General features: G+C 42.1%; 1 protein-coding gene across 5 annotated transcripts in view; it reads right to left on the reverse strand.

Annotated features, from left to right (window-relative positions):
* The window catches only part of ZBTB38 (zinc finger and BTB domain containing 38), an 82,824-nt gene that overhangs the window by 46,786 nt on the left and 14,883 nt on the right, over window positions 1–21,155 (reverse strand). For 2 of the 5 annotated variants that reach the window (XM_028099092.2, XM_028099089.2), the window contains one exon: window positions 14,916–14,981. The gene's annotated coding sequence lies outside the window, so the exon portion shown is untranslated. Of the gene's footprint in view, window positions 1–1,377; window positions 1,593–14,915; window positions 14,982–17,004; window positions 17,092–21,155 lie in introns of those variants that run through there. The other 3 variants (XM_028099088.2, XM_028099093.2, XM_028099094.2) reach the window with 2 other exon arrangements.

Raw genomic sequence — 21,155 nt, forward strand, 5'->3', positions numbered from 1 at the left:
AACACCTACTCTAAGTCAAGCACTGAGCAAAATACTGACATATGTGACCTCATATAGTCTTCATAATACCCCTCCGATGTAGGAGACATTCCCTACTTTATAGCTACAGAAAAAGAGGCTCTGAAAGGTCATGGAATCTATTCAAGGTCACACAGGTAGTTTATGTAAGATCTGAGACTTAAATCCAGGTTCAGTTGACTCCAAAGCTTGGGTTATTAACCTGTAAACAAGTGTTTTAAAAACTTTGTGGCAGTGACCTACCATTTAAAAAAGAAATTACACTATATAAACCCCAAAGTCTCAAAACAACACTTACTCTTAATGCAATGCACTCTGATATTTTCTGTTCTCTTTTCTATATTGAATTATGTATTTTATATCCTTTTTAAAAAATTCCTGTAGTAACCCACTAAACTGATTCCACAATCTTCTAATGGGTCCCTACTCTTGTTGGAAAAACACTACACTTACATACAGTACCTCACCAGAAGTTTCTCTGAAACCACGGACTAAATTCTCCTCTGCTTTTTAGACATGCGAACCAAACGGGAGTAGCTGAGCTTCGTAATTGGGAGAAAAGTCTTTAACCTTTAAAATATGTATAAGGCACCATAACATATATCATCTATAATGGATCCTTAAAAGGAATATTCAATTAGGGCCACAGTCCAGAATGGAATTAGTCACTTACCTACAGCAGAGCAAGACTTAATAAGTGGAATCCCGGACACACTAAAATCTCGGGTGATTTATTATACACCCTGCAAAGCAGCAGCTTACAGCGGGCGGTTGTGTTGTACCAACAGAACAGACCTAACTCCTTGCAAAAGTAAGAGGCTGAGATTGCAAACCCCTGCGGGCAGGGCCCTGCCGTTGCACGTCCCATTCAATTCCAGGGGCTTGGTGTTGAACCAAGAAAATTATCAGGTTCCCACTGGGTCGGGACTGGAGTCCCAGTCGCAGGCCGGAGCCAGGGGAGCTGTGACTGTCAGCGCAGTTCCTGAGCCTGCTGGACCTGAGCCCTAAGGTCCCCAGCCCTTGGGTGCGCATTTCTCCCCCCGCCCCCGGACCTCTTGCACAGTCAAGCAGTTGGGCCACGAGATGCGGCGCCACCTGCCCGGGTCTGCAGTTGGCCCCCTTCTCCCCGCTGAGGCGCAGGCCCCCGGCTCCGGGCACCTGCGGCCGCTGGGTCCCTGCAGCAGCTCGGCTTTCCAGCGTTCGCGGAGCTCACAGCCCTGCGCCAGCCTTTGCCAGCCAGGTTTCGGGGCTCCTTTCTGAGAAGAGGAGGGGTCAGGCTGGTCGCGCCCGGGGCCCCGCGCCCGCAGGCCGCACCTCGCCCACCCAGCCCCGCACACAGACCCTGCGAATGGCACTTACAGGGCTCGACTGCTCCAGCGCCAGCGCGTTCCCCCAGGGGTCCATGGCTCTTCCGGACCCGCGAGTCCGGCCGCTGCGCCACACAGCACCGCCCAGAAAATGGACGCCGGCGGCTCGGCTCTGCCGGCCCGGCCCGCCCCCGGCGCGGGGTAGCGGACGCAGCGGGTCTGGGAAGGGGTTGGCCCGACCCTCAGCCCGTGGGCCCGGGCGGCCGGGGAACCGCCGCGCGGAGTAAGAGGCCTCGGGAGGGCGGCGGCGGGACCGGGGGCGGGGGACGCACGACGGCCGCGCGAGGCCCAGACCGTACCTGGTGCGACGGCGGGGTGGGGGCTGGGGGTAGGAACCGACGACGGCCCCGCGGGGGCCCCAGACTCCACCAGAGCGGCAGTGGCCTGCGCCTCATTCCCGAGGGAGAACACGGCTAGGAACCTGGCCCAAGGACAACATGTTTGGGGGGCCAGCGGCCACTGTCACCATCAGAACAAGGCCTGGGGCGGCAGAAGGGCCCTTGAGTTCCAGATCCAGATCTCAAGAGGGCATCCAAGCCCTGCACATTTCAGAGAGGCAGGATTCAGAGAAAGTCAAATGCAGTTTTAATGTAATCAAATTCTCAGGAATAGTGTGTCACCTGCGCTTTCCCATGGCTGTCGGGGTGGGGGGGGGGCTAGATCGATTTTCCCAACGTGGTATAAAAAAGCATTTCACGCAAAAGACCCAGTCCTCTTCCTCAAATAAAGGGCGCTGACTGCCCGCTAGGATCTTTCTTCCAAGATTCTGGGACTGCTCATTGAAAAAGTATTCACTTACTCCACAAGCTTGCCTTGTGGAGCTATCAGCCTCCTGCGCTAACGTGCAGGTTTTGTTTGCTTGCTTGTTGTTTTGTTTTGTTTTGTTCAACAAAACCACCCATGTTCCCTGCATTTTGGTAGTAGGAGTCTGATGTAAAATTTGCTTGAGCAAAGATTTACTCCCAGGTTACAACTTAGAAGGATAAAAAGCCTGTTATCCTGCTTTTAGTTTGGAATACAATGTTTCCAATTCTGCATCTCCGCTCCGGACCATACTTTAAGAACCCTATCATCTTGAAGACTAAAGTAGATTATAATATTAAATACACAGCTAGCAAAACATTTTAAATAATCAAGGAAAAATATATTGACTTAAAGTCAAATTAAAGAATTATGTAATTTAAAAATAAAGGCAGGGTTTTAAAGGCTGGCAGTTTGGGCAACATGCACACACATGTACACTAGCAGTTCCCAACCTTCTCTAAGCCAAGCACCCTCTAGTCTTTCTCAGTAGCCCACGTGTTTAGAAAGATCTATTCCACTAAACTGTGTTTATTAACTAATGATTCATCTTCCCACTTAAAAAACAACCCTACAATGTTTTTGTGTAAATAACTGCCAATCAGAGCTTCTACAAAACCTGAGCCAATTCATTGTCAGTCGTAGATTCCAACCTAAAGAAACTTGTGGTCTGATTGCAAGTTTATGTGTTTTCGTTGAGGCTTTTGGAAACTGTGAAAACCATTTGGAGACCTCCAAGAAAACTGAGGTACACAAATTAGGAACCACGGGTTGGAATGTGCCAGTATGAGGCATGACTCTCTGTGCTTCCCTAAGATTGGAAGGCGGGAAGTAGTCAAGCGAGGGAGTTTGGCATTTGGATTCTGCCTGGCTGGGTTTAAAAGCCAGCTTTGTCACTTACAGAGTCGCTGTGTAATTTTAGGCAAGTTACTTAACCTCCCTGAGCCTCAGCTTCCTCATCTATAAAATGAGGCTTATTTTAATGTTACACTTACCTTGTAGGGCTTCTTAATAACTTAATGGGATAATACATGCAAAGTATCTACAAAAGTGCCTGGCCCATAGTAAGCATTCTATAAGTGTAAACTGTTGTGGCTGCTAGTGGAAGGCAATTATTCAGAGCTCTAAGGTCCTACCATCCAAGCAGTAAGAATCATAGCTATGAATGTAAGGCAACCTTTATACCCTAGAAATTTTCCATGCGTGAGCTGCCAGGGTCACATGGTGAGTGACATAAAGGGATTTAAACACAGGTCTGTCTCCACAGTCCACTTTCTGTGCTGCTAACATGTTCCAGGTGGTACCTTGATCAGACGCTGTCAACAGCTTGTTAAGGGTGAAATCGGCTCTGGCTTCCCTAAGAGGCTTAGCAAGTGAATGGCTCCTTACATCCACTTGGGAATTCACAAACAGTGGCATTTCTTTCTCATTAGAGCCAAATGTTTCTCCAGAAGTGAGTAGATTTCCCCAAATTGTTATTAATAACTAAAATATCATGGCAACAGTTTTAAACACCACAGCCGAAAACTTACATAATCAGCCTGTCCTTCAAAATTTTCCACCCTTCCTCATAACCAGTCTCAGATTCTCTCTTAATCATGCTTCTGAGTATGGGAAACTATCTGGAAATCTCCAGGAACATCCCAACGTGTCATAATTTTATGCTTCTATGTAAAGATTTATCCTTTCCAAAACAACTAAATGGGATTTGTTTTTCTATATTTTTATACCTTTCCGTTCAATACATTTGCAAATCAGAAAAAAAAATGCTACAACTTTTGAGATCCTTTCTTCTGAAATATCTTCCAGTTCTTCCGCATCTCCAGGGTGGCTTCTGGTCCTTTCCTAGTGGACTTTCCCAGGAAGTTTTCCTCGTTTTCTACCCTCATTTCCTTTAACCCCCACTTGATTTCTGTTAGGCTACAGCTACATGCTTGCACTTTCTGATTTAGGGCTGTTGGTCAATGTAACATTTGCAGTCAGCCTCCCCCCCCCCCCCCCCCCCCCGTTTTTTAAGGTTTCAATATTATCATAATGTATAAAAAGACTAAAGTCTGTCTCTTTTTAAAACCCACTTCCTTCCTTAGTTTCCCACCAGGGGTTAGGAATCCAGAACTCGTTAGTTCGGTCTCCCATGTTTGCAACACTCTCGTTAATTTGTTGCTTTACTTCTCTCTATCCCTCATCCTGGGGACTCACCAAATTTGTATCCCTTGGCCTCCCTTTATGTGGCTGCTTATCTCTTTCCCTTCTAGCATTTAAGAAAGTCTGTCTGAACTGTAGTCGTCCCTACTCTCCACCACATTCCTGAAAAGTCCTCTTGTGATGGTGCATGGAGAGGTCTACCAAAGACCCTGAAGAGGCAGTGTTTACAACAGGGGCCCTAAGGCTCCTGGGAGCCAGGCAGGAAGTAGTGTGAACTGGGGTCTGCAGGATAATGCATGTCCCACCTAAGTGGGGAACAGGCGTGGTCGCTACCCAGCCCCAGAGCAACCCGGGCCGGGTCGGGGTGGGTTGGGGGGGGCAGATCTGTAGAATTTTCAAATGAAGCCCAAATCGGCATTTTTTTATGTAAAGTCTATGAAATGTTGACTACTTACACAAACAAATGAAACTAACAAAAGCGTCTGAATCTGATCAAGTCTCTAGCTGTAACTACCGATTTACAGGAAATTTCTGCGACAGAAGAACATGTAAAACAGCACCAAGGAGTATAATCAGACTTCAGATTGTAGGAAACTCTACAGGTCAAACAGTTTCTTCAACAAATTTTATAGCAACAGCAAGGATGAAAGAAAGAGGGAAGGAAGCCAATAAATTAAATGACATTTAAGGAAATATCAATTGTACTGTAAGGAACTTATTCGGAATCATGCCTTGAACAAGTAATTTGGTGTTTACTTAAATGACATAATTGGACAGATCGGGCCAAATTAGGAGAAATGCTGACTATGATATTTGATGTTATTAAAGAATTATTATTTGTTGGTAATGAAAATGATACTGCGGTTATTTTTCTTAGAAAATCACATTTCTTAAAGATTTTATTTATTTGACAGAGAGAGACACAGCGAGAGAGGAAACACAGGGGGAGTGGGAGAGGGAGAAGCAGGCTTCCCGCTGAGCAGGGAGCCCCATGCAGGGCTCGATTCCAGGACCCCGGGGTCATGACCTGAGCCGAAGGCAGACGCTTAATGACTGAGCCACCCAGGTGCCCCAAAATCACATTTTTTAAATGTATTTTTTTAGTAACTCACATTTTAAAAAAGTTTTCTTTAGAAATATTTCAAACTTATAGAAGAATTTCAAGAATAGCACCAAAAAACGCCTACATACATTTTACTCATATCTACCTACCTACCTACTTATTTTTTCCTGAACTATTTGCAAGTTGCAGACATCATTCTCTTTTACCCCTAAATACTTCAGCATTTTTTTGCTAAGTAAAAGGGCTTTCTCTTCATATCCTTGTCTTTTAGAGAATCACACTAAAATACTTAGAGAGAAAATGATATGATATCTGGGATTTACTTCAAAATAATACAGGAGAGGATTTACATAAAACAAGGTTGGCCGGCCATTGAGAATTAGAGAAGTTGGGTGATGGCTACATGGGGGTTCATTAAACTAGCCTTTCCATATTTTGTACAGGTTCAAGATTTTCATAATAAAAGTTTTAAAAGATTATGTAATGAGAGGCTTTAAAATGATATGCTATTAAGTGAATAAGAGGAAGATACAAAATTGTCTACAAAATATCTCAAGGGGCACCTGGGTGGCTCAGTCGTTAAGCAGCTGCCTTCAGCTCAGCTCATGATCCCAGGGTCCTGGGATCCAGCCCCACATTGGGCTCCATGCTCAGTGGGGAACCTGCTTCTCCTTCTCTCTGTGCCCCTCCCCCCTGCTTGTGTTCACTCTTTCTCTCTCTCTCTCTGTCAAGTAAATAAATATAATCTTTAAAAAAGTATATATTATCTCAAGTATTTAAAAAATCACCATGATAGATAAAAGATTGAAAGAATACATGCCCAAATAGTAACATTCCACATTATTCCACAGTAGCTATATTTTACTTTTATAATTAGAGTTCTAAGTATAATGAGAAGAATTAGAATAATTAGAAGCACTTAGAAAATTAGAAAAAAAAACATTGCAATGGAGTCAATTAAAATTATCGTTAACAAATAAAACACATATGTGGTCTGGACTGACCAATGGGCCCCGGTTTACTGATTTCGGCTTAGAAAATGGGTCCACAGACTATGGCCTATGGGTCAAATTTGGCCCACCACCTATTTTTGTATAGCCTGCAAGCTGAGAGTGGTTCTTACAATTTTAAACGATCAGGGAAAAAAAACTGAAAGGAGAGTAATATTTCATGATGTGAAAATTACATGAAACTCAACTTTCAGTGTCCACAGATAAGTTTGTACTAGGACACAGCCACCATCATTCATTTCTGTATCTATGGTAGTTCAGGGCATACATTATTATTGTTATACTGAATATTACATATTAAATTTTAAATTTTGCCAATAAAAAGCTTATGGAAATTTGTTTTCTCAGTTATTATATAAATATCTATATAGTATCCCCAATTGTGCCTTAATCCACAAAACCTAAAATATTTACTATCTGACTCTCTACAGAAAAAGTATGCGAAGTCCTGATGGAGGACCGGGCGTCCCCTGTGACCTAAAAGCAGCTTATTGTAGAAACTGCACTGGACTAGGATGGCCTCTTAATGCTCCTAGTGACCTGGAGAAGTCATAACTTCTTTGGGCCACAGTTCCCTTAATGACAAAATAAAGTGTGTCTAAGGTCCACACGGCAAATGAAGTCTGTGATTCACATTTCTGTGAGAGCTCAACAAGCAGTACAGGGTGATGACAACACCAAGGGCTGGCGTGGTCCTCCTGAAGATCAAGGAATTCTTTTTTTTTTTTTAAAGATTTTATTTATTTATTTGTGTGTGTGAGAGAGAACACAAGCAGGGGGAGCAGCAGAGAGAGACAGAGGGAGAAGCAGGCTTCCTGTGGAGCAGGGAGCCCGATGCAGGACTCGATCCCAGGACCCTGGGATCATGACCTGAGTCGAAGGCAGACACTGAACTGACTGACTGCCCCAGGTGCCCAATCAAGGAATTCAATGAGAATAACCTTTGGCACTCTGAGCAGAGTCTGGATAGGCTGGTGAAGAGCAAGGAACAGGCCTCAGGAGCTCCAAAGGCAGAGCAGCATGCCTGCTGTGGACAACATGACTTTGGGAGAGAATTCCTTAAATCTGCAGCTTAAATCAGGTATTTTTGGGTCTATTTCTAGTCTTGGCTGTGTAGAAGACCACAGCACATGTAAAAAGTATGCTCATTTAATTGAACGTTTAATGCAGATCTAGCAGAGTGATGGGTGGGGGGGGGGTGAGGGGCTCTCTGGCATCCTCAGATATAGAATAGGAGCCTTGGGATGGGGACTTCATAAGATTCTGGGCTAAATTACCCTCAAGGATGTCAATCTGTAGGCTCTTTGTAACAGCCAACATGGGACAATTAAAGCAGCAAGACCAACATCACCACCGAAGCCAGACGGAATATCATGGCGCCAGTCCCTATGCAGCAGGCCTGCGGTCTGCATTTTAGGGGCTTTCCCAAGACTTCTTTTCCTAGTTGCACCCCCTCCCCACCCTTTCTCCCTTGTACCCTGCACCCCCTTCCCTTCAGGGTATGCACAGCAGCATCTCCTTTTGTTCACCAGCGGCCTCCTGACTGCTCCCTTTGTTTCCTCTTATTTTCTGAGGGCCCCCCCGCCGCCGCCCCCCACCTCCACAGCCCTCTCCATCTGCAGTCACCTCCGTATCCCCATTTCGCCTCCTAGATGACCACCCCCTTCTCTTCCACATCATTTCCTCAATAGCCTGCAGTTTCTAGAAAATCCTTCAGTGATGTAGCCCCTCTCTTTCCCTACTAAAGGTTCCCCTCTTCCCTTCCACAGCTCAAGAAGTGAGGGAGGGGGGAGAATTACAAGGGCACTGCTCTCCTGGGATTTAACCACATTCTCAGCTGGTGGCTTTTGTTTTCTCGGCTCACTGGCTTGTAAGGCCCTCAGGGCAGGCACTCTGCGTCATGCTCAGCGCTGGGGAAGATGGGCAGGACTGTTGGGCCTTAATTAGAGCAAGGCCTCAGACAGGGTAGAAGATTTTAGCAGGCAAAATGAAAAAGGAATTTCAAAATGTCCATTTGGCAGCAATGACCACAGGGGAAGGAAGAGGTTTATTGTATTATATAAAGAAAATCACGAAAGCTCTCACAGCTTTTTGCGAACACAGAAATAATATTTACACTGGCTTTTTTAAAAACAAAACAGAACCGGAAAACAAACTCCCTCTGCAGGCCAAATGTAGTGAGTGTAGACCCAAGTGCTAGTCTTGAACCCCGAGCAGGGAGAGCTGCAGAAGCAAGGAAAGAATTAAGGGAAAAGATGCAAAATGAGTTAGCAGATCAAAAGAACAATTTTCTTGTCAACGAGACTTTGAGGCCACAGCAGAGCCACACTGGGATCACCTAACAGAGACGTGAGCTTTGGCAACTGGTCTTTGATATACCTGCTACCCACCAAACCTTCTGCAGGACAGCCAGCAGGGAGACCCCCACTGTCAGCCAGGGAAGGTAAAAAGGCAGAAGCATCTTGCCTGCATCACAAATTCAAATTTTTATATTCAAGGGCTTCTCAACTTAACATCTGCTCATGAATGCAAAAGGGTGTCAGCTGTTAGTGAAGTCACCTGGCAAATGCAGGCAGACCAGCTTGGAGGAGGACAGCCAGACATACGGTGGCTTATTAGGAGCCAAGACATCTTGGGAAGGTGATGAGGATGAGACATGGAGTCCCAGGAAGAACCACCCTTGCCATCAAGTGAAATACCCCCAAACTGAAGGCCGGCCTCCAAGGGAACAGCATAAAAGGCCCCTAAGAGAACAGCATGCCATTCATCTCTGTCTGGAACAGAGAGGACACACAATTGTGCCTGTCCATACAATGTCTAGCCTCGTGTAGGAACCCGGATGGAAGTTTCATAGGGTGTTTCATGTCATATTCCATTTCGCCTGGGTTGGAGTGCTATCTGCTATCTACTCAACAAGCGATGGTCAAAGAAGTGAACTGAATTATTGACGCCCACTCCTCCACTGGTGGGCAAGACTGCTACAAAGGGCGAGAACATGCTTCATGCAGGGGAATGGTTCATAAGTTAGTCAAAACCAAAGTGTGAGGAGTCAGCCAGGCCACCTCTAACTTGTGATAAGCAAAACCCACGAAATTATTAATTTTATTTATTTATTTATTTATTTATTTATTTATTTATGACAGAGCACAAGACGGGGGAGAGGGAGGAGCAGACTCCCCACTGAGCAGGGAGCCCAATGTGGGGCTCAATCCCAGGACCCTGAGATCATGACCTGAGCCGAAGGCAGATGCTTAACCGACTGAGCCACCCAGGTGCCCCTAAATTACGAATTGGTTTTAGAAGATGCTTCTGACACATTCTGAAGCCTTCACAGGGTCTTATCGTTTCTTCCTTTTTTTTAAAAAAAAAATTTATTTATTTATTTGAGAGAGAGAGAGAGAGTGAGTGAGTGAACGGGGAAAGGCGCAAAGGTAGAGGGACAGAGAGTCTTAAGCAGACTACGCACTGAGGGGCCCGACACAGGGGCCAGTCTCAGGACCTTGAGATCACGACCTGAGTGGAATCTAAGTTGGACACTTAACCGACTACACCACCCAGGCGCCCCAAGGGTCTTATAGTCTCTAACTTACATAGCAAACCTATCCCTTTGTTCTCAGAGCTTTATCAGCAGACTAACCTAAAAGGCATAAAAGAGATCTGGTTCTCAAAAAGAATTTCTTTGGTATTATTTGCTCAAATAGAGAAATACCACTCCAAGTAGTAAGGTCTTTAGAAAGCCACTGTCAGGCAAAGAGATCTGTAAAACTGAAGAGTTTTAGGTGTTAGAGGACACAGACAATTCATTGGCAAGATGGGACAGACCCTTCCACCATTTGCTTTTGAAAAAAAATAAAGGAAATGGTCATCTCAGTGTGTTGTCATGAATTTACTTTATGGAGTTCTTACGAAAAAGAACTCTCTGAGAATCCTTTCTCCTGTGGATTTCTGGGGTTAGCGCTAAATCTATGCCAGCATTTCATCAGCACCACTGCACCTTCTTAGGTGATTTCAGGGTGGGACTGGGTCAAAGGCAGTAACATCATTGGCACTGCGTCCTGGGAATTTGACCAAAACCAGCCATGGGCCTGGCCCACCCTTCTCACTGCAGGGGAAGCTGACCTAGGAAAGGCTTAACCTGCCAAGTCATCAGACCTGGCTCTGTTATAGCGGCAGTTACACAAAGAGAGGTGTTTGCAGTCTGAGCACGCGCACTCCTCTGCCTTGTGATGATCCCCTCAGACCTCCACCTGGCTGGGTCCATCTTACCATGCAGGTCTCCGCTTTTAAATGCCACCTCCTCAGGAAGGCCAACCATTCTACAGTGGCCTTCCTCCTCCCAACATATCGTTCTCGCCTTTTAAATTTTTATTTTAATTTTCTTCTTTGCACTTGTCTCCCTTAATTTATTTTTGAGTTCCCCCAACCCCACCACTCCACTCCACTAGAGGCAGGTCTCTAAGAAGCAGGCCCTGATCTCTCTTGCTCATTACTCTATTTTCCAGCCTTTGGAATATGCCTGGCATATAGTAGGTGCTCAATAAATGTGTCAAATATTTAATTACCAACAAAGCTGTTAAGAACAGCATTTCCCCTGGAAGGGAGCTGTTAGAATGAACCACATGGTTCCAGGAACTCAAAGGCTTAGCAGGGTTTGGTATTAAAGATAAAGGAGCTAGATCTTTTATTTTATTTTATTTTATTTTATTATGTTATGTTAATCACCATACATTACATCATTAGTTTTTGATGTAGTGTTCCATGATTCATTGTTTGCGTATAACACCCAGTGAGGAGCTAGATCTTTTTATTGATCCTTCTTCCCCTACCAGCCAGCTCTAAAACAGGGTCTGGCTGCCAGTCTCTCTATGGGGGATCCACGGAAATGAATGAAGTAGATCAATGTAACTCTAGTGGCAAGAGATGCTATATTGGTATTCTTACTGAGTTAAGGCTCAGAAAAACATTTCCTATTCTCCAAAGAAAAAGAGTTGAGAATTGTAGACTATAAATCATTCAGGTAGAAAACCACAGATTTGCTCATTTTGTTTTGGTGAGAACAAAGCAGTTGTTTGCACATTCTTTCTGTCGCACCTGCTCTGGCCTGCCCAGTATAAGCACCTTAGCCAAAAAGTGTAAATGGGTTAAGCACAGCCTTTTAAACAATGAGAAGGGGTAGGTGCCATCTTTGCGATCATCAGGAAGTGTTTTTGGCTAGACTAGGAAATCCAATAATAATTGTAAATGGGTACGTTTAGAAAAGCCTTGTGCCTTGTAAATATTTCTGTGAAATATGAAGGCAAAGCATTAAGGCGAAACACAACAAAGTAATAAATAATAATTATTCTTCCATTCACTGGTCTATTTATTAGAATGACAATGGTACAATATACTTCCCAACGGTCTAATTTGGCTTTCAACCTCCTTGAATTGTGTTTAAAATTCTTTTAGGCAAGACCAAGAGCACCATAAATGAATAATGCCACAAAAAAAAGAAAAATCACTAGGTATGAAAATCTACGAGATGACGCAACCATGCTTGAGTTAACAATAAAAGGATCAACATTTTATAAAGAAGAAATACACTGTTGAATCCATCGGGCATTCATTTTTGTGGTAAAACAATCGCATTGCATCCATCTAATCTTGTGATTAAGATTCAAATGGGTTCAAAATGATTGATTTGTACTGGCCTATCAAAATAGAAGACATTGTAGTTGTAATCTTTCTGAATAGCAATAGTGTCTTAATCACAAATGCCTGGCTCATTATTTGCTCAAGAGTGAATGACAATTAGCTTGATCCTCCTGCAACTGTTAATGCTACTGGTACTGAAATAAACAGGCAAGACTGAATCAGGTTTCCGACATTCCCCTTCAGTTTACAATCTTCTGATTGATGTTACATTCTAAATGTACTTAGTCATTTTTAGTCACAAACAAGAAGAAAAATGGCCCCCCGAATAGCCTCCCCCCAAAAAAGAAAAGGTGTTGCAGGAGGGATATTTCATGGCAAGCCCAAAGAACGAAATCACTATGGAATGAATCATGTTCTAATATCATTGAGCCAGAGAAAGACTCCAAGCAAAATATTCAAGTTGGCCTCAAAACAACACAACAACAACAGCAGCAGAAAACCTTTAGCCCAGAAGAGGTTTGACTTTACACACGGTGCTTTGGAATATTAGACCAACTGCTAGAATAAAGCAGCTATTTACACAGATGGTTCTGAGTCTCGATGTTCTTCACATCGGAGTAAACCTCATAGAGGTTTCAAGTTTGCCAGTATCTTCCTCCGAACACATCTACAAAGACATTCCCACAAAGGCTCCATGTGCACTTCTCATTGGGGGGGTGGGCTTGGGTTTGGGTCCTTCTCTACCGAGAGCTCTGAGGTTACCAATGGAGGGATCAGGGAAAACAAGAGCACAAGCGTTTTCTGATTCTCAGAATTTCTGAGATGCCTTTTGTTTCAGGGGCGCTGTTGAATCAGTGATAATGAAACTACACCTCTGTACACAAACCTTGACCAGCATTCTGGGGCATGTTACAAAGAAAACCTTAATTTTGAAAGTACTGAGCACAAAGGAGGAAGAAAAAAGCTCTCCCTGTGCAAGCTTTCTCTATAAGTGTAGAAATATGGCTTAATTTTTAAGGTTTGAAGACCGCATTTAAAAACGTCTAAAACCAGTCCAGACTCTATATGAGAGGAAAAAGAACTGTGCAATTTTCATTAACCATTTGTTTCTTTTTTTAAGACAATCTTTTGCATATCTGTTATTGCATTTTTAAACAAGATTTGGTTACCAAGGAAACAGGTTCTGGCCCAATGTTAATTTGAAACTAAAATATATTTCGGAAGTTAAGCTCAAAAGAAAGAGCCCATGAAATTATTCTGAAAAGTGCCAGAATTTGGTACTTACAGAACCACAGCTGTATGATCTGCAATGAACCATTCTAGGGACTCTTTTTCATTTAGTGAAGCTCTTTTTCTTCTAACAGGGCCATCTACATTTAATACTCCCCCCTTCAAAAATTGTAACTCCTCATCTCTCCGGATAATAGATACACAAATAGCATGTTTATTCTTGTATATTATCTAAAATTGATTTTGGAAGCATGTAAGTTTTTATTTCCATCTTTCATATAACACGTTTAAAGACCGCTTCTTAAAATTTAAATATTTTAAATGTTTCTTATTAAGCTTGTTTGCGCTCTTTGAAATTATCTCAAGAAACCCATTTATTTTTAGTTTCAAGCTAAAATGGAGCTGAATCAACAGACTTTTCAAAAAATTCTTTTGTTGTCTAATGGCGCCACACCTATCATATATATGATTTTTTAAAAAGGAATCATCTCACTATTATAGCAGAATCATTTTGTGAGTTTATATAAGCTATATATTTATATAGTATCTGAATAGGAAAGCCTATCCAATTTAATGCCCTCCCTCCAAAAAATTACAGCTGTCTTATTTAATGTTTGTTCCAAAAGTCATATTTTAATCCATCTAAAATTCTTGCTGCATGGCTCAAAAATATCTATAAAACATGCAAATTTCAACCTACCTGTATGTATCACTTAATGCAGTGCTAGCATGACAAGACACTCAGCCATTTTTATGTAAAGCGATGGAGACCAACTGATTTCTCCGTCTTCTTGCTCACAAGTTTTAGATGCAATTGTCACACACACACAAAATCATACGCAGAACAGCTTGAATGTACTGTGATCACGAGAACTGAATTTATCAACAGGAAAACAGGATTGAAAAAAAGAAGTTTCTCATCCAAGGTTTCTCTGAAGCTGCAACCAAGGAGGTGGTGTGTTGAATTTTTTTTCCCTTCCTCCTCTGAGAGTTCAAAGCCCGGAGCTGACCACTGCAAAGGCCACTGTCACATTTGCTGAAAATCAAACCACTGATACCAGCACTGAAAATACAAATTTGAGAACCAAGTTGTTTGCACAGCATGGAGTGCATAAGAGTTAAAAATAGATTCCACCTTGCCTCCTACCTGCATAATAAATATGTAAGTTTCAAGTGTTTAATTTGATATTCACATTAATTAACAATACAACATACATTATTTAAAAGACAGCAAATGCAAGAAGAAAGGAGAGACACCATCTGGTAGCAGAGTTTTGTTGTTGTTGTTGTTTTTAGGTTTTTTTTTTTTTGGCTTTGTTAAAAAAAAAAAAAAGGTAAAATCCTATTTTGAACGTGATGAAAAGCAAACATCCAGAGGCAAATGAATCGGAACTGAAAGGTGATGTTGAAATATCTAAGGCTGTAATGAGGCAAAAACAAGTCTTCGCTACCAGATGATATGGCATACCGAGCATTTACATACTCACATCTGAAATACTAGGCAACGTGTAATGAATTCTATACACAGCATGCACACACAGCAAAAGCACGGCTAATCCTGCCTGCCATCTTAGGCTCGCAGAAGCAAGATACGCACTGCATGCAGCACACGAGCACTGGGGAAGGAGGAGGCAAGGGACAGCTCACCTTAAATGCAGTATCTGATTAATGTTGTAAGTGACATTGCATATCAGCCTCAGAGTCTTGGTTCAACTGGGTAGGAGGGAACAAAGAAAAATGTCATCAACTGGTGATGCAAGATGAGCCCAATCACTAAACACTGTTTAGCAAACTCCAAATTCTGCAACCAGACAGTAGAAGGCATTTCATACACTTAAGCAGAGCTGCTGCACAATGAATGTGTCCTTTTGCTTCTGAGAATCAAACAATCCTTTTGCTAATGAAGAAAATAAGCTGGAATGAATACTGTCATATCTTCTTGAAGAAAGCTTTCAATACAGTATGTATCTGGTTTGGGATGCGTTTTGTAGACTATTAATTTCATAGAATTGCTAACAACAACAAAAAAACAAAAAACGAACTGTTATGCTATTGTAAAGTAAAAAATAATATTACATAGGGGATAGCTTTTCTAGATTATTTTTCAGCATCAGATCCTAAATGATGCCGGCAGGCTTGTAGAAGAATGCATGATCGGGCTGTCTCTATCCTGTGCTATCACCTCTAACCACAAGCCATGTAAATGTATCCTGCTAAATGTATCTGCAGTACAGAATGGCAGATGCCTTCTCAGTCGCAATTGTATTAAAATGTGAATGAATTTGCTTAAACTTAGAAGCAAATAAAATCAGTACAGAAAAATAAATTGATGCTGAATTCCTTTGGATGTATAGCTGACCATCTTGAACGATAAAAGCTATTCTTAGGATACTGACCTAAATAATGTTAAGACTTGCAGCAGCATACTTACCGCGCTTGCTCAGAACATAGAACAGGCAAAATGATTTTTCTCCTCCCTCCCTCTCCAAAAGCTATGTTGTAAAGTAACAAGGCATTAACAGGAATATCAAAAGGCTGTATGTATATACATATTACACACTGTAAGAGAAGAAATGGTGTTGTGCTGAAATGCAATGTTTCTTTGTTGTACTTGGAGGCTTATCTCAGCTATGCTTGCACGATGACATTGACATCATGGAGGTCAGGGCTGACACTGGGGTGCCATCCGTTTTATGAGTGAAATGTTTTCCGAAAATTAAATCTCATCTACTCAAACACCAAATTTCATGTCTTCTTCAATACCACCTCCCTACCCCCGCTGCTTAAGATTGATGAGATCTAGTTTGGCTCTGTGTAATAAATTGGAATTGCCTTCTGTAGAGAGTCCAATACATAATTGTAGGAATTAATTTTTTTAAACAAAAAACCTTCAAGAATTCTTATGCATCCCCTTTCAATCCTTCCTATCAATACACACACACGCGCACACATACACACACACACACAATTGAAGCTCAAATTGCAATGAAATGTTTAACATGTGGAACAAAAAATGTGGAAAGAGCTGCTTATTCAGGATTTTGAAGAAATGCCTAATAAGCAAATACTGTTTTGCTATGAAACCAGTGTCACCATGTCCCCGAAGAGAGGAAAACAGCATAGCTTGCTAGAAAAATTTCCTCCAGAAACTGCCGGCAGGTAAAAAACAGAAAAGCATTTCATTTACCATGCTGTATAAAACAAGAAGTCTTTTATTTTTAAGGAAATAGAGCAGATTCTTTTCCACTTTCTTCAGCTACAAAAAAACCATACCCACCCCCACCCTTAGATCCTGGATGTAAGCCAACATTTTTATAAAATGCTATGAGCCTGATTTTGAATATATATTTACATTTTTCTTATCTCTCCAAAGTCTTTAATTGCCTTGTATCCCTGAATATACAAATGTTAATTAATTTTAACACGTGCAAAAATGAATTAATATTTTCTGGGGTTGCTAATTTCCCAGCGCCTCCATCTTCTATAAAGACTGGCTAAAAATAGTCAGGTTAGCAAAAATATTCAATTTCCCCAGAATTTTTTTAAAGGAGAAAATGTATTCGAACATCATAACTTAGGTACTAGGTTTCATAACCAGATCTTTTGTTTCTAGCTTTCATTCTCTCTCCTTCCCCAAAACCCAAGTGATTTTCAGCTCAACGTGTGGAAAGCACCAGCCCACCACTATCCCATATACTTAGTCTCTGGGTTGGGTTGTCCAGATGGTCAGTCATACCTGAACCACACCAAATCCTCTTCTCTTTGGAGCACATCTCTCCCCCACAACTACTTCAGAAATAAACGTGGCTCTAACGGAAACAGTAGCTCCTGGTCTAACACCAATGGTGGAACCATCTTCCCCACCCCCACAACATTGCTCTATGAGCTCTGGTTAGCACTCACAGCGACAGAAAATTAGAATGGAGTGTCCTTAGGCTAATTCCTCCTTTTTATCAGGGGGTCAAAAATTACAGAGACTATCAGGTTGAGTTACAAGGTACCAATTTAATACACGGTCATCTATAGAGAAGGGTCCTTAGGGTGGGGTCAGAGGAGGTTGAAGTGAACACCTAGGCATTTGAGGCTATTAGTGTCTGTTCAGATAATCCCCACTAACAACATCTGACAATCATGTGAAGATCCTCACAAATTATTATCATGTAGGCTAAATATACACGATGTGGAATCAACACTGACCACATAGAACTGAGTCGCTGCCTCCTCTGCCTGGGATAATAAATGACAGTGACAAGGACAGTAATCCATATCAGACACTCATGAGATGAGTGAATAGTGTTATGTCCTCACAGGGACAGGGTGGTGAATGTGGTCAGGTCTCCTATTGATATTCTTAAACCTGATGCCAAGGTAAGCGGTTTCCAAACCTCCCAGTGGGTTCTCTGTCCACCCTCTGTCAAAATGAGCCTAAAAGCCATGTATTGGTTTATTTTGTGATGTTCTAAAAATGCTCAATGAGCAAATCTGGCCCGTTTACCAAACCTGCTTGTGTTAAATTTGAACGGCAGTTGAAAGCATTCAGATAGATGAGCTTGTTTAGGCAGACATTCTCGACTAGTAAATCCTGTTTTGCACTTAAAAAAAAACAAAAACAAAAAACCATGCTCATGCCTGAATTACTTAGGCTTTGTCATGATTACAAGTGGCAAGGGTATGCATTCACTTATAATTTTTAAAAAATTACATGCTACTCATCAACCTCCTCAGGGCAGATACACAAACATTAATTTAAAAGACAAATCCCTTTTTCATGATAAAAATTGTAACCTGTTTCTGCCACTTTGAGGAGTCAAGTATAAGGAACCCTAAATAATCTGACAGGAGCAGGCTAGAGAAGGACAGAGGCAGCAATGAGGGGTGTGTCTTTCACTTTGATTAACACTCTTCCTTGCTCACAGTCTTGTTGCTCTGCAGTCTGAGCTCATTTTATTTTCAGTCCTGTGGGTTAAAGTTAAATTGCACGGCTTATGCAAGGTACATAATTCAAGTATGAACAAAGCTTGACTGTGTATGTTTAAAAAAAAGAGTAAAGTCAGGGCACTGAGTCCCAGAGGAATCCTTGGTTTATAAACATTTGGACTGGTTTGCACATTTCTTTACTCCATTCACTGCATTAAAAATTACAGCTGGTTTCCATTTACACCTAATATGGACATTCAACAGTTGTGGGTAAATTTGTTATCAGGTTAGGCCATTTTAATCTAAATTTTTACAAATGAAATGTTTGGCAAATATAACATTTTTGTTTAAATTCTTAGAATTGAGATGTTTGGAAAATTTTACATGGTTATTACATCTGTCTATAATGAATGTATTTAGCCCTGGAAACAACGTGGTGACTTAATTTATCAATGACTAAAAATGGCTTTGGATGATATTTTAACTTAAATTTTTGGAAAGTCCAATGCTATTTTGAACATCTACATCTTGCCTAGAGAGCTAGGCAGGAACTTCTGCTTTCTACCTCGATCAGAGCTAAGGCTATAATAGTTACCATTTATTGAGACCCTACTCAATATTTTGGCTATGTTATATTATTTAATTCTAACCCAATAATCCTTCAAGGCAAGCATTAGTTATCATCAACTTTGGGTGAGGAACTAATTGGTATTTCTCATCACATAGTATACAGCAGAGTTAGGATTCAAACCTAAGTCTGACCAATGCCAAAGTCTAGATCTTTCCACCGATCCTCAGAGGATAAAACCTCCTCCATCCACATTCTGCCCTGATGTAGGAATCTTCTTCTTGGGCAGAAGCCCTGGTAGAGGGGATCCCCACTCCCCGAGTTAGCTAGGACTAACTCGGTTCACATGAACCAGCCTTAACCTCCCAGGCCCTGGGCATTGTGGGTACCTAGGATGCCACCAACTGGAGATAGGCTGGACCAGCAGGTGGAAAAGATAAAAGAGGAGGAATCCATTAGACCACGTTGAAAAGTTAAGAGTAGAAAGCAGATTAATAACTTGGATCAGAGATTTGTTGTAATTTGGAAATGTTTTATGAGGCAAAAGAAGTGGAAAAGCTTACATTTCCATCTGAGCAAAATGGAAAAGCTTACATTCCACCAGGTATCTTTCCTGTTACAGGTGAGGAAGCTGAGGCTGAGAGGGATCTGGTCATTTGCCCAAGATCACACATTTAATAAGTGAGTTTGCCCATTTGCTGTATTAAAATGTATATCTTGTTCCCTTTATACCTAACATACTCAGAATTTGTGAGTAAATTTTATCAGGTTGTTAGACTATTCTAATCTAAACTATCAATTAAAGAAAAATCAGTGTAACAATCAAGACTGACCTGGTTTCCATTCACATATAACATTTTTGTCCTGAACAGATAAACTAAGTTGGTATTATGAGTTCCTTCCCCAACATATATTAAAAACCGATTTTTAAAAGCCTAACTTCTGAGTAAGAGATTTTTCTTCACCCGTGGTTAATGTTTCAAATGTACCATTTTAGTGATTAACTCTCTCTGTTAGCATCTTAAATTTTGCCCCTAAGATCCCTTCCAGCTCTGAACAGTTTGTGATTCTAAAAAATCCAACCTAGCTTGCTTTTTAGGTCAGTTAGGCCAAGAGCTGGACTCCAAGTCTCCTGCCTCCTGGTTATGTGGCCAGCTGACTATCTTGCTCATTGGCAGTAATTTTATATGCCAACCAGATGGCTCTCAAACGGGGCTTTCTAATCAGCTTCACTCTGCCTGGGAATACGAGAGGAGGATTATGTTCCTTGGTGTTCAGGAGGCAGTAGAGTGAATGGTTGATGGATGGACAGGACTGAGGAATCTGAACTCCGGGAAGCCTCTAATTCTTAGACACAAGCTGTCTCACTCCTATCCATTAGCAACTGTGTAAGAATGGGAAAGGACTATATATTTGATGGCAAGGATGAGCAGCAAACCTTGGGGACCACACTGAGGTTACCCTCCAGGAAAGAGCTGGAGGGAGAAGGGAAATGTGCACCATGTGGTTTTCAACAGAGAAAAGATGGTAAGTGACTTAGGGCTGCCAGGGAGACTCTGGTGGACCACGTCTGCTCCACTGTAACCCAACTCAGACTCTCCTGTGGGAATATCCTCAACAGGTCTCACCACCATTTCGATATCACTACTTCGACTTTAGCAACAGAATCGTTCCTGCTTTTATTTATCAGTGCATTTGTAATATGGCACTAATAAAGCCCTCGTGAGCACATGGAGATCAAGAGCATTCCTGCATCCCTAGTCACACATTCATTTGTGGCCACGACTGCTTGCCGCTTCCCGAGTGGAGGGCAAGTAGAACAACAAGGTTTTACTAGATCCTGCATTTGCAAAACACATATTCAGCAAGATGACGGAGTTTCTTCTTTCTAGAGAGATTGGCAAGCAGGGTGAAGGGGTGGGGTGGGGATGTAAATCAAAGTGGAGGAGAAAGAACTGACAGATTGGTAGAAGCTACCCTACGTGAGAGAACATAATCCTCTCCTGATAGTCTTTCATCCTGGGCAACAAATACTCCAAGACGCAACCTGGGAACAAAGTCATTGGCTTTCTCTTCTCTCAGATAAATGACACAGCTCAGAGAGGCCATAACAGTGCACATCATCTCACCAGAGCAGCTTAACAAACCTCAGTGAATCTTCACTTCCTTTGGACTGAAGATAAAAGCAGAATAAGTTTTTGTTGTATTCAATTATTTACCTTTATTCATGTCTCTGGCTTGCTTCCTGCAAGATCTGTGTATCTCCCCCGGCACCTAAAGCATCGTCTGGTGCCATGGAGAGGGCTCATGTGGGTCTGCTCTTCGCTGACCAACACCAAACTGGGAGTCCATTCTCTGTTCTCCCCACTACCAGTGGAATCTTTAGCTTTGTCTCATGAAGC

Source organism: Eumetopias jubatus, unplaced genomic scaffold (genome assembly GCF_037043125.1).
Source record: "Eumetopias jubatus isolate StellerSeaLion01/CBP00866 unplaced genomic scaffold, mEumJub1_p1.0 scaffold_1, whole genome shotgun sequence".
Lineage (NCBI taxonomy): Eukaryota > Metazoa > Chordata > Mammalia > Carnivora > Otariidae > Eumetopias > Eumetopias jubatus.